Source organism: Scyliorhinus torazame, chromosome 5 (assembly GCF_047496885.1).
Source record: "Scyliorhinus torazame isolate Kashiwa2021f chromosome 5, sScyTor2.1, whole genome shotgun sequence".
Taxonomy (NCBI): Eukaryota; Metazoa; Chordata; class Chondrichthyes; order Carcharhiniformes; family Scyliorhinidae; genus Scyliorhinus; species Scyliorhinus torazame.
In genome coordinates, this window is record NC_092711.1 from 69568939 (window position 1) to 69584471 (window position 15533).

Below are 15533 nucleotides of genomic sequence, written 5' to 3' on the forward strand. Positions count from 1 at the left end.
GGCTGTATAGGTCAGAACCCCCTACGGGGCCGGAGAGGATGAGGCACTTCTTGGAGGGGCTGAATTTCCCAAAGGTGGACAGGGAGGTGGTAGAAGGGCTGGGGGCCCCGATCGGGCTGGAAGAGATAGTGGAGGGATTGAAGGCCATGCAGTCAGGTAAAGCCCTGGGGCCGGACGGGTACCCAGTGGAGTTTTATAAAAGGTTCTCTGGGATATTGGGGCCGGTGTTGTTGAGGATGTTCAATGAGATAAAGGAAAGAGGGGTGCTGCCCCCGACGTTGTCACAGGCCACGATTTCGCTGATCCTTAAGCGGGACAAGAACCCGGAGCTGTGTGGATCCTATAGGCCTATCTCCCTGTTGAATGTAGATGCCAGATTGCTGGCCAAAATTTTGTCCTCCGGGATTGAGGATTGAGTTCCTGACGTCATTGGGGAGGACCAGACGAGGTTTGTTAAGGGTAGGCAGTTGGTGGCCAATGTAAGAAGGTTGTTAAACGTGATCATGATTCCCCCGGAAGGTAGGGAGTTGGAGGTAGTGATCGCAATGGATGTAGAAAAGGTCTTTGATCGGGTAATCTTTGATGGGATTATCTGTGGGAGGTACTGGGACGGTTCGGATTTGGGCGGTGTTTTATTGACTGGGTCAGGTTGCTGTATAAGGCTCCTGTGACAAGTGTATGGATGAATAGGACAACATCGGACTATTTTAGTCTGCACAGAGGGGCGAGACAGAGATGCCCCCTTTCCCCACTGTTGTTTGCGCTGGCAAAAGAGCCACTGGCGATTGCTCTGAAAGCCTCTAGGGGCTGGAAGGGGCTGGTCCGGGAGGGGGGGGTGGGGTGGGGGTGGAGCACAGAGTCTTGCTCTATGCAGACGACCTGCTTCTGTATGTATCGGACCCAATAGAGGGGATGGAAGAAATTATGAGGATTCTCGGGGAATTTAGCTGGTTTTCGGGGTACAAGTTAAATATGGGGAAAAGTGAGATGTTTGTGGTCCAGACAAGGGGACAGGAGAGGCGATTGGGGGAGCTGCCGTTTAGATTAGTAGGGGGAAGCTTTAGGTACTTAACCATCAAAGTGGCGCGGGAATGAGACCGGCTGCATAAATTAAATTTGGCCCGGCGAGTAGACCAAATGAAGGATGATTTCTGAAGGTGGGACGCGCTTCCGTCGTCACTGGCTGGGAGGGTGCAGACGGTGAAGATGACAGTCCTCCCAAGATTCCTGTTCGCGTTTCAATGTCTCCCAATTTTTATTCCGCGGTCCTTTTTTAAACGGGTCAACAAAGTGATCACTGGCAAGACCCCACGAGTAAGGAAGGTAATGCTTGAGTGGAGTCGGGGAGAGGGCGGGCTGGCGCTGCCAAATTTTAGTAACTATTACTGGGCGGCGAATATAGCCATGATCAGGAAGTGGGTGGTGGGGGAGGGGTGGGCATGGGAGCGTATGGAGGTGGCTTCATGCAAGGGCACCAGTCTGGGGGCATTGGTAACTGTGCCTCTGTCATTCCCATCGGCACGATACTCCACCAGCCCCGTGGTGGTGGTGGCCCTGAGAGTCCGGGGGCAATGGAGGAGACATGTGGGAGCAGAGGGAGCATCGGTCTGGTCCCCAATCTGTAATAATCACCGGTTTGCCCCGGGATGTATGGATTGGGGGTTCCGGATATGGCGGAGAGCAGGGATTGAGAGGATGGGGGATTTGTTTATAGAGGGGAGCTTTCCGAGTATGAGGGCACTGGAGGAGAAGTTTGGGTTGGTGAGGGGATACGAATTCAGGTATCTGCAGGTGGGGGACTTACTACGTAAAGAGGTGTCAACCTTCCTGCTCCTACCGCTAAGGGGAATTCAGGACAGGGTAGTTTCCAGAGGATGGGTAGGTGAAGGGAGCGTCTCTGACATTTACAAGGAACTTATGGGGTCAGAGAAGATGCAGACCGAGGAGCTGAGGCGCAAGTGGGAGGAGAAGCTGGGAGGTGAGATAAAGGATGGTCTATGGGTGGATGCGTTGAGTAGAGTCAACGCGTCCACAACATGCGCCAGGCTCAGCCTGATACAATTCAAGTTCGTTCAGTCGGGCCTGGATGAGCATATTTTTGGGGGTGGGAGACAGGTGTACAAAATGTGCGGGAGGACCAGCGAACCATGTCCACATGTTCTGGACATGTCTGAAGCTGAGGGTATTTTGGCAGGGGTTTGCAGATGTCATGATCAGGGTGTTAAAAACAAGAGTGGCATTGAGTCCAGAGGTGGCGATTTTCGGAATGTCAGAAGACCCAGGAATCCAGGAGGAGAAAGAGGCAGACGTTCTGCCCTTTGCTACCCTGGTTGCCCGGAGACGGATATTATTAGCTTGGAGGGACTCAAAGTCCCCGAAGTCAGAGACCTGGCTATCGGACATGGCTAGCTTTCTCTGTTTGGAGAAAATCAAGTTCGCCTTGAGAGGGTCAATGTTAGGGTTCACCCGGAGGTGGCAACCGTTCGTCGACTTCTTCGTGGAAAATTGATCATCAGCAGAAGGTGGGGGGGTGGCGGGGGGGGGGGTTAGTTTAGCTTAAAGTAGGGGGTTATTAAAGGTGGGACCTGGAAGGGAGGGTAACAGCTTTTGCACTATGTATATAGTTTCATGTACATTGTTTATTTTGTTGTTACAATACCAAAAAATACTTCAATAAAATGTTATTTAAAAAAAACAGCGGGAAGGGGCTGTTTTTGAGTCTCTCCGTGCGTGTTCTCAGCCTACTGTATCTCCTGCCCGATGGAAGTAGTTGGAAGAGTGAGTAAGCCGGGTGGGAGGGGTCTTTGATTATGCTGCCCGCTTTCCCCAGGCCATGAGAGGTGTAGATGGAGTCAATGGATGGGAGGCAGGTTTGTGTGATGGACTGAGCTATGTTCACGACTCTCTGAAGTTTCTTGCGATCTTGGGCCGAGCTGTTGCCATACCAGGCTGTGATGCAGCCCGATAGGATGCTTTCTATGGTGCATCTGCAAAGGTTGTCAAGAGTTAATGTGGACATGCTGAATTTCCTTAGTTTCCTGAGGAAGTTTAGGCGCTGTTGTGCTTTCTTGGTGGTAGCGTCAACATGGGTGGACCAGGACAGATTTTTTGAGATGTGCACCCATAGGAATTTGAAACTGCTAACCATCTTAACCTCGGCCCCGTTGATGCTGACAGGGGTGTGTGTACAGTACTTTGCTTCCTGCAGCCAATGACCAGCTCTTTAGTTTTGCTGGCATTGAGGGATAGACTGTCGGTTTTGGAGCTTTGATATGAGCTTAGCTGGGATTATGGTGTTGAAGGCGGATATGTAGTCAATAAATAGGAGTCTGATGTCGGAGTCCTTGCTGTCGAGATGCTCTAGGGATGAGTGTAGGGCCAGAGAAATGGCATCTGCTGTGGACCGGTTGTGGCGGTATGCGAATTGCAGTGGATCAAGGCGTTCTGGGAGTATGGAGGTGACGCGCTTCATGACCAACCTGTCGAAATACTTCATTATCACTGAAGTCAGGGCCACAGGACGGTAGTCATTGAGGCACGCTGCCTGGTTCTTCTTTGGCACCGGTATGATGGTGGTCTTCTTGAAGCCAATCTGGACAGACACAAGGACACTGGCACCATGGAGAAACCGTGGAAATGTGGGGATTGTGGGAAGAGATTCAGATCCCTGTCTGTGCTGGAAATTCATCAATGGAGTCACACCGGGGGAGGCCATTCATCTGCTCAGAATGTGGTCAAGGATTCACTCAGCTATCCAACTTACATAAACACCAGAGAACTCACACCGGCGAGAAACTGTTCATCTGCTCTATTTGTGGGAAGGGATTGTCAACTAACTGACCTCACTTCAAACCGACTTCTTCACTCTGACTTGAGGCCGTTTAAATGCTCCAGCTGGGAAAAGAGCTTTAAAAGTAACAAGCTTTTGCTGACTCACCAGCGAATTCACAGTGGGGAGAGGCCATTCACCTGTTCCGTGTGCGGGAAGTGATTCACTCATTCAGCCTACTGAAACACCACCAAATTCACACCGGGGAGAGACCATTCACCTGCTCCGTGTCTGGGAAGGGATTCACTCAATCATTCAGCCTGCTGAAACACCAGATTACACCGGGAAGAGACCATTCACTGCTCTGTGTGTGGGGAGAGATTCACTCAGTCATCCACCCTGCTGAATCACCAGTGGGTTCACACTGGGGAGAGACCATTCATTTGCTTCATGTGTGAGAAGCGATTCACTCAGTTATCCCAGTTTCAGAGGCAGTGTATAGGGGAGATGGTGGCGTAGTTGGCTTGTCGCTGGACTAATGATCCAGATACCCAGGATAATGACCTGTGGACCTGGGTTTGAAGATGATTGGGCCTAGGACACTACCCTGAGGAACTCCTGCAGTGATGTCCTGGAGCTGAGATGATTGACCTCCAAACACCACGACCATTTTCCCCTGATTCCCATTGACTCCAGTTTACCTAGGGCTCCTTGATGCCATACTCTATCAAATGCTGCTTTGATGTCAAGGGCAGTCATTCTCACCTCTCACATTCAGCTCTTGTGCCCATGTTTGAACCAAGGTTGTAATGAGGTTAGGAGCAGATTGACCCTGGCGGAACCCAAACCGAGCATCCAAGAGAAGGGTATTGCTGAGTAAGTGCCACTTGATCGCACTACTGATGACTCCTTCCATCACTTTGCTGATCATGGAGAGTAGATTGCCAGTGTGATAATTGGCTGGATTGCATTTGTCATGTTGTGTACAGGACACGCCTGGGCAATTTGCGACAGTGTAGATGCCAGTGTTCTAGCTGTGCTGGGACAGCTTGGCTAGGGGTGCGGCAAGTTCAGGAGCACAAGTTATCAGTACTATTGTCCCTACATTGTCAGAACCCAAAGCCTTTGAAGTATCCAGTGCCTTCAGCCGTTTCTTCATATCACGTGGAGAGAATTTCTCGACTGAAGACTGACATCTGTAATGCTGGGGACCTCCGAAAGAGACTGAGATGGATCATCCACTCGATACTTCTGGCTGATGATTGTTGCAAATACCTCAGCCTTGCCTTTTGCACATATGTGCTTCACTCCTCCATCATTGAGGATGGGGATATTTGTGGAGCCTCCTCCTCCAGTGAATTGTTTAATTGTCCACAACCATACGTGACTGGATGTGGCAGAACTGCAGAGCTTGGATCTGATGTGTTCGATATGGAACCGTTTAGCTCTGTCTATTACTTGCTGCTTATGCTGTTTGGCACACAAGAAGTCCTGTGTTGTAGCTTCATCAGATTGACACCTCATTTTTTGGTATGTCTAATGTTCCTGGCGTGCTCTCCTGCACTCTTCATAGAACCAGTGTTGATCCCCTGGCTTGGTGGTAATGGTAGAGTGGTGGCCATGAGGGTGGCAGGTTGTGGTTGAATATAATTCTGCTGCTGCTGATGGCCCACATAGCCTCATAGATGCCCAGTTTTGAGTTTCAAGATCTGTTTGAAGTCTATACCATTTAGCACAGTGGTAATGCCACACAACACGATGGAGATAATATCCTCAATGTGAAGACGGGACTTTGTCACCACAAGGACTGTGCGGTGGTCACTTCTACTGATACTGTCATGGACAGATGCATCTGCAGCAGGCGGATTGGTGAGGATGAGGTCAAATATGTTCTTCCCTCTGGTTGGTCCTCTCACCGCCTGCTGCAGTCCCAGTCTAGCGGCTATGTCCTTTAGGGCCCGGCCAGCTCGGACTGTGGTGGTACTACCAAGACACTCTTAGTGATGGACATTGAAGTACCCCTCCCAGAGCATAATCTGCTCCCTTGCCACCCTCAGTGCTTCCTCAAAGTGGTGTTCAACATGGAGGCGTACATCATTCATCAGCGGATGGTGGCCGGTACATTGTAATCAGCGGATGGTGGCCGGTCCATTGCCCATATTTATCCTGAAGCTGTGGGACCTCATGTTGTCTTCATGTTCTCAACAGAGTCCATGTTGAGGACCCCCAGGGCATCTCCTTCCTGAATGTATACCACTGTGCCGCTGCCTCTGCTGGATCTGTCCTACTGGTGAGACAGGACATACCCAGGAATGGTAACAGTGCTGTCTGGAACATTGTCTGTAAGGTATGATTCTGTGAGTATGACTATGTCAGGTCGGTGCTTAACTAGTCTGTGAGGCAGCTCTGCCAAGTTAAATATAGTCTTAAACTCAAAGTCAAAACGTATCTTGGCAAATATATTCCCAGAGGTGTGGGAACGTTTTCAGAAAAAAAACAGTAGATGAGCAAAAACAGGGAGGACATATACCATGAGGATAAACTAGGAAGTAATATAGAAATGGACAGCAAGAGTTTCCTTCAATTCTTAAAAATGAAGAGAGGCACTGAAGTGGACGTCGGTTCCTGAGAGAATGAGACTGCGGAAATAATGATGGGGAGTCAGGAAATGGCTGAGGAGTTAAATAAATACTGCGAGTCAGTCTTCATGGTAGGAGACAGTAATAGCATTCCACAAATACTAAATAATCAAAGGCAAAAGGGGAAGGGAATAATCACAATAACTACACCAGAGAAAAAGTATTCGGAAACGAATGGAGCAAAAGTCTGCTATGTTCCTGGCCTGATGGGTTGCATCCCAGGATAGTAAAGGAAGTAGCTGCAGAGATAGTGGATGCCCTGGTCAAATTCTTGAACAGTCCCGAAGGATTGGAAAACTGCTCATGCAACATCTTTATTTAATAAAGGAGGGAGAAAAGAAACCAGTAACGATAGGCCAATAAACTTAACATCTGTCATTGGGAAAATGTTAAGAGTCCATTTTAAAGGATGTAATAGCAGAACATTTTGAAAAGCATAATATAATCAAACAGAGTCAGCATCGCTTCATGAAGGGAAAATCATGTTTGAAACATTTGGTAGAGATTTTTGAGGTGGTAACAAGCAGGATAGATGATGGGGAGCCAGTAGATCTAATATACTTGGATTTCCAAAAAGTGTTTGATAAGGTACCACACAACCGGCTACATAATAAGATAAGAGCTCATGGTGTTGGGGAACTGACCATGATAATGCACGTTCTCTCCGTGTCTCCGTGGGTTTCCTCCAGGTGCTCCGGTTTCCTCCCACAAGTCCCGAAGACATGGTTGTTAGGTGAATTGGACATTCTGAATTCTCCCTCAGTGTACCCGAACACGCGTTGGTGTGGCGACTAGGGGTTTTCACAGTAACTTCATTGTAATGTTAATGGAAGCCTACTTGTGACAATAATTATTACTATTATAAAAGACAGAAAATTGGGATAAGGGGGCATTTTCAGAATGGCAACATAACTAGCGGAGTGCCGCTGGGATCCATATTGGGGCCACAGTTATTTACCATATATATTAATGACTTGGACAAGGGAAGCGAATGCACTTTTGCAAACTTTGTGGATGACACAAAAATAGGTGGGAAGTCTACACACGGCTATAAACAGGTTAGTTGAGTGGGCAAAAACTTGAGAAATGGAATATAATGTAGGAAAACGAAAATGTATGCACTTTGATGGGAAGAATAAAGGAGCTGAATATTATTCAAAGTGAGAAAGACTACAGAAAACTGCAGCACAGAGGGGCCAGGGGGTCCTCGGGCATTAATCACAAAAGCTAGCGTGCAGGTTCAGCAGGTCATTGGGAAGGTAAATGGAAGGTTGGCCTTTATTTCAAAGGGAATGCAGCATAAAAATAGAGAAGTCCAGCTGAAATTGTACAAGGCAATAGTTAGACCACACTTGGAATACTGTGAACAACATTGGTCCCCTTTCCTGAGGAAAGATATGCGGGCATTGGAGACAGTCCAGAGAAGGTTCACTAGGTTAGAACATAGAACATAGAAAAATACAGCACAGAACAGGCCCTTCGGCCCACGATATTGTGCCGAACCTTTGTCCTAGATTAATCATAGATTATCATAGAATTTACAGTGCAGATGGAGGCCATTCGGGCCATCGAGTCTGCACCGGCTCTTGGAAAGAGCACCCTACCCAAGGTCAACACCTCCACCCTATCGCCATAGCCCAGTAACCCCACCCAACACTAAGGGCAATTTTGGTCACTAAGGGCAATTTATCATGGCCAATCCACCTAACCTGCACATCTTTGGACTGTAGGAGGAAACCGGAGCACCCGGAGGAAACCCACATACACACGGGGAGGATGTGCAGACTCCGCACAGACAGTGACCCAAGCCGTAATCGAACCTGCGACCCTGGAGCTGTGAAGCAATTGTGCTATCCACAATGCTACCGTGCTGCCCTTAAGAACAAATTAATCTACACTATATCATTCTACCGTGATCCATGTACCTATCCAATAGCCGCTTGAAGGTTCCTAATGTTTCTGACTCAACTATTTCCACAGGCAGTGCATTCCATGCCCCCACTACTCTCTGGGTAAAGAATCTACCTCTGACATCCCCCCTATTTTTCCACCATTCACCTTAAATTTATGTCCCCTTGTAATGGTTTGTTCCACCCGGAGAAAAAGCCTCTGACTAACTACTCTATCTATTCCCCTGATCATCTTATAAACCTCTATCAAGTCGCCCCTCATCCTTCTCCATTCTAATGAGAAAAGGCCTAGCACCCTCAACCTTTCCTCATAAGACATACTTTCCATTCCAGGCAACATCCTGGTAAATCTCCTTTGCACCTTATCCAAAGCTTCCACATCCTTCCTAAAATGAGGTGACCAGAACTGTACTCTGTACTCCAAATGTGGCCTTACCAAGTTTTTGTCCAGCTGCATCATCACCTCACGGCTCTTAAATTCAATCCCTCTGTTAATAAATGCTAGCACACCATAGGCCTTCTTCACAGCTCTATCCACTTGAGTGGCAACTTTCAAAGATGTATGAACATAGACCCCAAGATCTCTCTGCTCCTCCACATTGCCAAGAACTCTACCGTTAACCCTGGATTCCGCATTCATATTTGTCCTTCCAAAATGGACAACCTCACACTTTTCAGGGTTAAACTACATCTGCCATTTCTCAGCCCAGCTCTGCACCCTATCTATGTCTCTTTGCAGCCGACAACAACCCTCCTCACTATCCACAACTCCACCAATCTTCGTATCGTCTGCAAATTTACTGACCCACCCTTCAACTCCCTCATCCAAGTCATTAATGAAAATCATAAACAGCAGAGGACCCGGAACTGATCCCTGCGGTACGCCACAGGTAACTGGGATCCAGGCTGAATATTTGCCATCCACCACCACTCTCAGACTTCTATCGGTTAGCCAGTTCGTTATCCAACTGGCCAAATTTCCCGCTATCCCATGCCTCCTTACTTTCTGCATAAGCCTACCATGGGGAACCTTATCAAATGCCTTACTAAAATCCATGTCCACTACATCCACTGCTTTACCTTCATCCACATGCTTGGTCACCTCCTCAAAGAATTCAATAAGACTTGTAAGGCAAGACCTACCCCTCACAAGTCCGTGCTGACTATCCCTAATCAAGCAGTGTCTTTCCAGATGCTCAGAAATCCTATCCCTCAGTACCCTTTCCATTACTTTTCCTCCCACCGAAGTAAGACTAACTGGCCTGTAATTCCCAGGGTTATCCCTATTCCCTTTTTTGAACAGGGGCACGACATTCGCCACTCTCCAATCCCCTGGTACCACCCCTGTTGACAGTGAGGACGAAAAGATCATTGCCAACAGCTATGCAATCCTTGGATATATCCCGTCAGGCCCGGGGGACTTGTCTATCCTCAAGTTTTTCAAAATGCCCAACACATCTTCCTTCCTAACAAGTATTTCCTCGAGCTTACCAGTCTGTTTCATACTGTCCTCTCCAACAATATAGCCCCTCTCATTTGTAAATACTGAAGAAAAGTACTCGTTCAAGACCTCTCCTATCTCTTCAGACTCAATACACAATCTCCCGCTACTATCCTTGATCGGACCTACCCTCACTCTAGTCATTCTCATATTTCTCACATATGTGTAAAAGGCCTTGGGGTTTTCCTTGATCCTACCCGCCAAAGATTGTTCATGCCCTCTCTTAGCTCTCCTAATCCCTTTCTTCAGTTCCCTCCTGGCTATCTTGTATCCCTCCAGCGCCCTGTCTGGACCTTGTTTCCACAGCCTTACATAAGTCTCATTCTTCCTCTTAACAAGACATTCAACCTCTCGTCAACCATGGTTCCCTCACTCGACCATCTCTTCCCTGCCTGACAGGCACATACATATCAAGGACACGTAGTACCTGTTCCTTGAACAAGTTCCACATTTCACTTGTGTCCTTCCCTGACAGCCTATGTTCCAAACTTATGCACTTCAATTCTTGTCTGACAACATCGTATTTACCCTTCCCCCAATTGTAAACCTTGCCCTGTTGCACGCACCTATCCCTCTCCATTACTACAGTGAAAGTCGCAGAATTGTGGTCACTATCTCCAAAATGCTCCCCCACTAACAAATCTATCACTTGCCCTGGTTCTTTACCAAGTACCAAATCCAATATGCCCTCCCCTCTGGTCGGACAATCTACATACTGTGTTAGAAAAGCTTCCTGGACACACTGCACAAACACCACCCCATCCAAACTATTTGATCTAAAGAGTTTCCACTCAATGTTTGGGAAGTTGAAAGCCTACCCTGTGACTTCTGCACCTTTCCAAAATCTATTTCCCAATCTGTTCCTCCACATCTCTGCTACTATTGGGGGGCCTATAGAAAACTCCCAACAAGGTGACTGCTCCTTTCCTATTTCTGACTTCAACCCATACTGCCTCAGTAGGTAGATACTCCTCGAACTGCCTTTCTGCAGCTGTTATACTATCTCTAATTAACAATGCCACCCCCCCCCTCACCTCTTTTACCACCCTCCCGAATCTTATTGAAACATCTATAACCAGGGACCTCCAACAACCATTTCTGCCCCTCTTCTATCCAAGTTTCCGTGATGGCCACCACATTGTAGTCTCAAGTACCGATCCATGCCTGAAGTTCACCCACCTTATTCCTGATGCTTCTTGCGTTGAAGTATACACACTTCAATCCATCTCCATGCCTGCAAGTACTCTCCTTTGTCAGTGTTCCCTTCCCCACTGCCTCACTACATGCTTTGGCATCCTGAATATCGGCTAATTTAGTTGCTGGACTACAAATCCGGTTCCCACTCCCCTGCCAAATTAGTTTAAACCCTCCCGAAGAGTACTAGAAAACCTCCCTCCCAGGATATTGGTGCCCCTCTGGTTCAGATGCAACCAGTCCTGCTTGTACAGGTCCCACCTTCCCCAGAATGCGCTCCAATTATCCAAATACCCGAAGCCCTCCCTCTTACACCATTCCTGCAGCCACGTGTTCAACTGCACTCTCTCCCTATTCCTAGCCTTGCTTTCACATGGCACCGGCAACAAACCAGAGATGACAACTCTGTCTGTCCTGGCTTTTAACTTCCAGCCTCACTCCCTAAACTTGTTTATTACCTCCACACCCCTTTTCCTACCTACGTTGTTGGTACCAATGTGCACCATGACTTCTGGCTGCTCCCCCTCCCCCTTAAGGATCCTGAAGACACGATCCGAGACATCCCTGGCCCTGGCACCCGGGAGGCAACATACCTTCCGGGAGTCTCGTTCGCGACCACAGAATCTCCTATCTATTCCCTTAACCATTGAATCTCCTGTTACTATTGCTTTTCCATTCTCCCCCCTTCCCTTCTGAGCCCCAGAGTCAGACTCAGTGCCAGAGACCTGGCCGCTAGGGCCTTCCCCCGGTAGGTCATCCCCCCCAACAGCATCCAAAACGGTATACTTGTTTTGAAGGGGAACGGCCACGAGGGATCCCTGCACTATCTGCCTGTTTGTTTTCTTTCCCCTGACTGTAACCCAGCTACTCTTGTCCTATACCTTGGGCGTGGTTACCTCTCTGTAACTCTTCTCTATAACCCCCACTGCCTCCCGGATGATCCGAAGTTCATCCAGCTCTAGTTCCCTAACACGGTCTCTAAGGAGCTGGAGTTGGGTGCACTTCCCACAGGTATAGTCAGCGGGGACACTGGTGGTATCCCTCACCACCCACATCCTACAGGAGGAGCATGCAACTGGCCTAGCCTCCATCCCCTCTTACCTTACAGAATATAGCTGCCCTGTGGACCAACTGGACCTACGCCCTCCGACTCTGCTCCCAGTCAGTTGCACTCTCTGTAAACGCCTGGCTCTTTTCTCGCTCTTTGCGGAAATGTAGGAAACAAAATGAAAGGAGCACCTTACTCCCTCCTCACCCAACTCCCTCAGTCACCAAACTCTCACTATAGCACTCAAATGCACCAAATTCAGCACTCAGTGCAAACAAAGTCTGCACTGTCGGTGGATCACTTTTATACTGTGAATCTAGCCTCTGAAAACTGGCCTAATCCAATGAACTAACGGTTAGTCCCGGATATGGAGAGATTTTCTGATTAGAAGAGGTTGAGTTGTTTGGGCCTGTACTCATTGGAGTTGAGGCGAATGAGAGGTGACCTTTTTGAGACATAAGCATTCTCAGGGGGGTTGACAGGGTAGATGCTGAGAGGATGTTTCCTCTTGTGGGAGAGTCCAGGACCAGAGGGCATAATCTCAAAGTAACGGGTCTCAAATTTAAGACAGACATGAGGCGACATTTCTTCTCTCAGAGCGCAGTGAATCTGTGGAATTCTTTAGCTGTGCAATCATTCTGTCTCTGGAGTTTAACCATAAAAAGGCAAAGGTGAAGGTGTGTTTACCCGGATGGGCCGCTTGGTGGCGCAGTGGCTCTTTCACTGAGGGGCCTTGAGTTCAGACACATCCCAGATAGGACTGGTGAGAAATATCTGTCTGGGAAAAGGGAGAAAACTGTGTAATCGGGGAAATGGAGCGGTGCCGATGGGCCTGAGAGAAAGGAGTTCAGACAAGTCTTATTTTCTTCATTTTTCATTCAATATTTATTAAAATTTCAGAGAAAATATTCCACAAAAGTTTATTTTGAAGTTGACGAAAGGAAACATAACGATTGAGGGTCACTGTGAGAACAGAACACATACCCTCTGAGCTGCCAAATGTATGTACAACTGTAACAGGCACCAGAAAGAGAGAACAGGAGCTCAATGTAAAGGGAAGGCCAAAGTTATGAGTAAGGAACGAGATAAATTACTTTACTTAGATATTGAGGGAAATTATTAGCTACAATTACATTACAGCCAAAATTATCTCGGACATTTCAAACTGGGAAACAGAAATACTGTCCAAGATTGTCTCAGTTACAGATGCAGAATAATAAACTGAGAAGATTTTACTGTTCGAGTCACCAAGAGGAGATATTGTATTTCTGTCACACACAGATCATAATAAACAGCTGAGGAAAATCTACAGCGTCCGAACGTCAACCGATCACTTGATCTGTAAAAGAGAGAGAAAATGATGAAGCAGATGTTTATAATCTGGGACATTGATGTTAGAGTTTTCAATCAATCAAACATTTAGAGATTTTTGAAACGGCTTCTGTCAGTTTGAAGTGTGAGTGGATTGAATCTTCTCACCTTCACCAGAGTGACTGCAGCGCTGTAGGAAATGCTCAGGAAGAACAGGGTGATGAATGTGGAAGCGGTTGTCCAGATGTTCCCGTTATCATCCTCATCGTCTTCAGTCCAGGTGTGGTCTGTGGTATCTATGAGGATAGAGCCAAATAAATATAATTAGATTGTTTATTAATCCACGATTTATTTTTATATTCTCGTTTCATTTTCTCCCGCTGCTAATTTATTCTTTAATATATTTGTCATTGCATATCTACTGTTGCGTTCATGACTCTCAGAAATTGATGTCTTTAACTTTTCTTTCTAATTAAGGGGCAATTTAGCATGGCCAATCCACCTACCCTGCACATCTTTGGGTTGTCGGGGTGAGACCCACAGGTCATGGGGAGAATGTGAAAACTCCACCGGGACAGAGACCCAGGATCGGGATGAACCCCAGGTCCATGGTGGCGTGAGGCAGCAGCGCTAACCACTATGCCACCGTGCCGCCATTGCCTGACGTTTGTGTTTGTTCCTTAGCTTTTGTGTCTGTGTCGATGCGAAGTTCCGTGTTTTGATTTACTCCTCTGTTGTGTGTCCAGATGTCTGTGTAGGTTCACTGTGTGTTCATCGTGTCAATGAGTATTGGTCTGTGTATTTGTGTGTCAGCGCTTGTGTGTGATTTTTTTTTCCATAGAATTTACAGTGCAGAAGGAGGCCATTCGGCCCATCGAGTCTGCACTGGCTCATGGAAAGAGCACCCTACCCAAGGTCAACACCTCCACCCTATCCCCATAACCCAGTAACCCCACCCAACACTAAGGGCAATTTTGGACACTAAGGGCAATTTATCATGGCCAATCCACCTAACCTGCACATCTTTGGACTGTGGGAGGAAACCGGAGCACCCGGAGGAAACCCACGCACACACGGGGAGGATGTGCAGACTCTGCACAGACAGTGGCCCAAACCGGAACTTTGTTTGTCTTCTTTCAATGTGTATATATGAGTGATATATTGTATGTATATGTGTTGAAATCTATGTTTATATATTATTGCCTGTGTTAATATGTGTTTATACTTTCCTGTCTAGCAATATATGTGTTAATGTGTCTTTTTGCGTTCAACATGCATGCCAGTGTCTTAATGTTTGTGCCTGGATAAATGCGTGTGTGTGTCTGTGTGTGTCAATGCGTGTATTTCATCACAGAATCATCATCATATAATCCCTACAGTGGAGAACGAGGCCATTCGGCCGATTGAGTCTGCACCGACCCTTCGAAAGAACACCCTACCGAGGTGCACGGTGCACGCCCTGCCCTATCCCCAGAACCTCGTAACACCACCTAACGTTTTGGGCGCGAAGGGGTGATAGAGCATGGCTAATCCCCCTAACCTGCACATCTTTGGACTGTGGGAGGAAACTAGGGCACGCGGAGCAAACACGGACACGGGAGAGTGTGGAAACTCAACACGGACAATCACCCGAGGCTGGGATTGAACCCAGGTTTGTGGCGCTGTGAGGCAGCAGTGCTATTTGTGCGTTGATGTTTGTTTATAACTATCTATTGCTGTGTATTGACACCTCCATGTGTATTCATGTGTGTTTGTATGAGCGTGTGTACGAATCTGTTAATATGTGACTACGTGTGCCCATTAGTGTGTTAATGTGGATTATTGTCTCTGTTTTAATGGAAATATTTCTGTCATTGTGAAATTGTGCGATTGTGGGCGGCACGGTAGCACAGTGGTTAGCACTGTTGCTACACAGCGCCAGAGTCCCAGGTTCGATTCCTGGCTTGGGTTACTGTCTGTGCGGAGTCTGCATGTTCTCCCTGTGTCCGTGTGGGTTTCGTCCGGGTGCTCCGGTTTCTTCCCACAGGTCCCGAAAGATGTGCTTGTGAGGTAATTTGGACATTCTGAATTCTCCCTCTGTGTACCCGAACAGGCGCCAAGAGTGTGGCGACTAGGGTTTTTTCACAGTAACTTCTTGCAGTGTTAACATAAGCCTACTTGT

At 47.5% G+C, this 15533-nt stretch overlaps 1 long non-coding RNA gene across 1 annotated transcript in view; it reads left to right on the plus strand.

The window, feature by feature from the left end:
* The window catches only part of LOC140418316 (uncharacterized), a 32729-nt gene extending 19160 nt beyond the window's left edge, over positions 1-13569 (plus strand). Inside the window, exons 3-4 of the long non-coding RNA XR_011944930.1 lie at positions 5978-6116; positions 13343-13569. This is a non-coding gene — a long non-coding RNA (uncharacterized lncRNA). The remainder of the gene's footprint in view (positions 1-5977; positions 6117-13342) is intronic.
* Positions 13570-15533: the final 1964 nt, after the last annotated feature.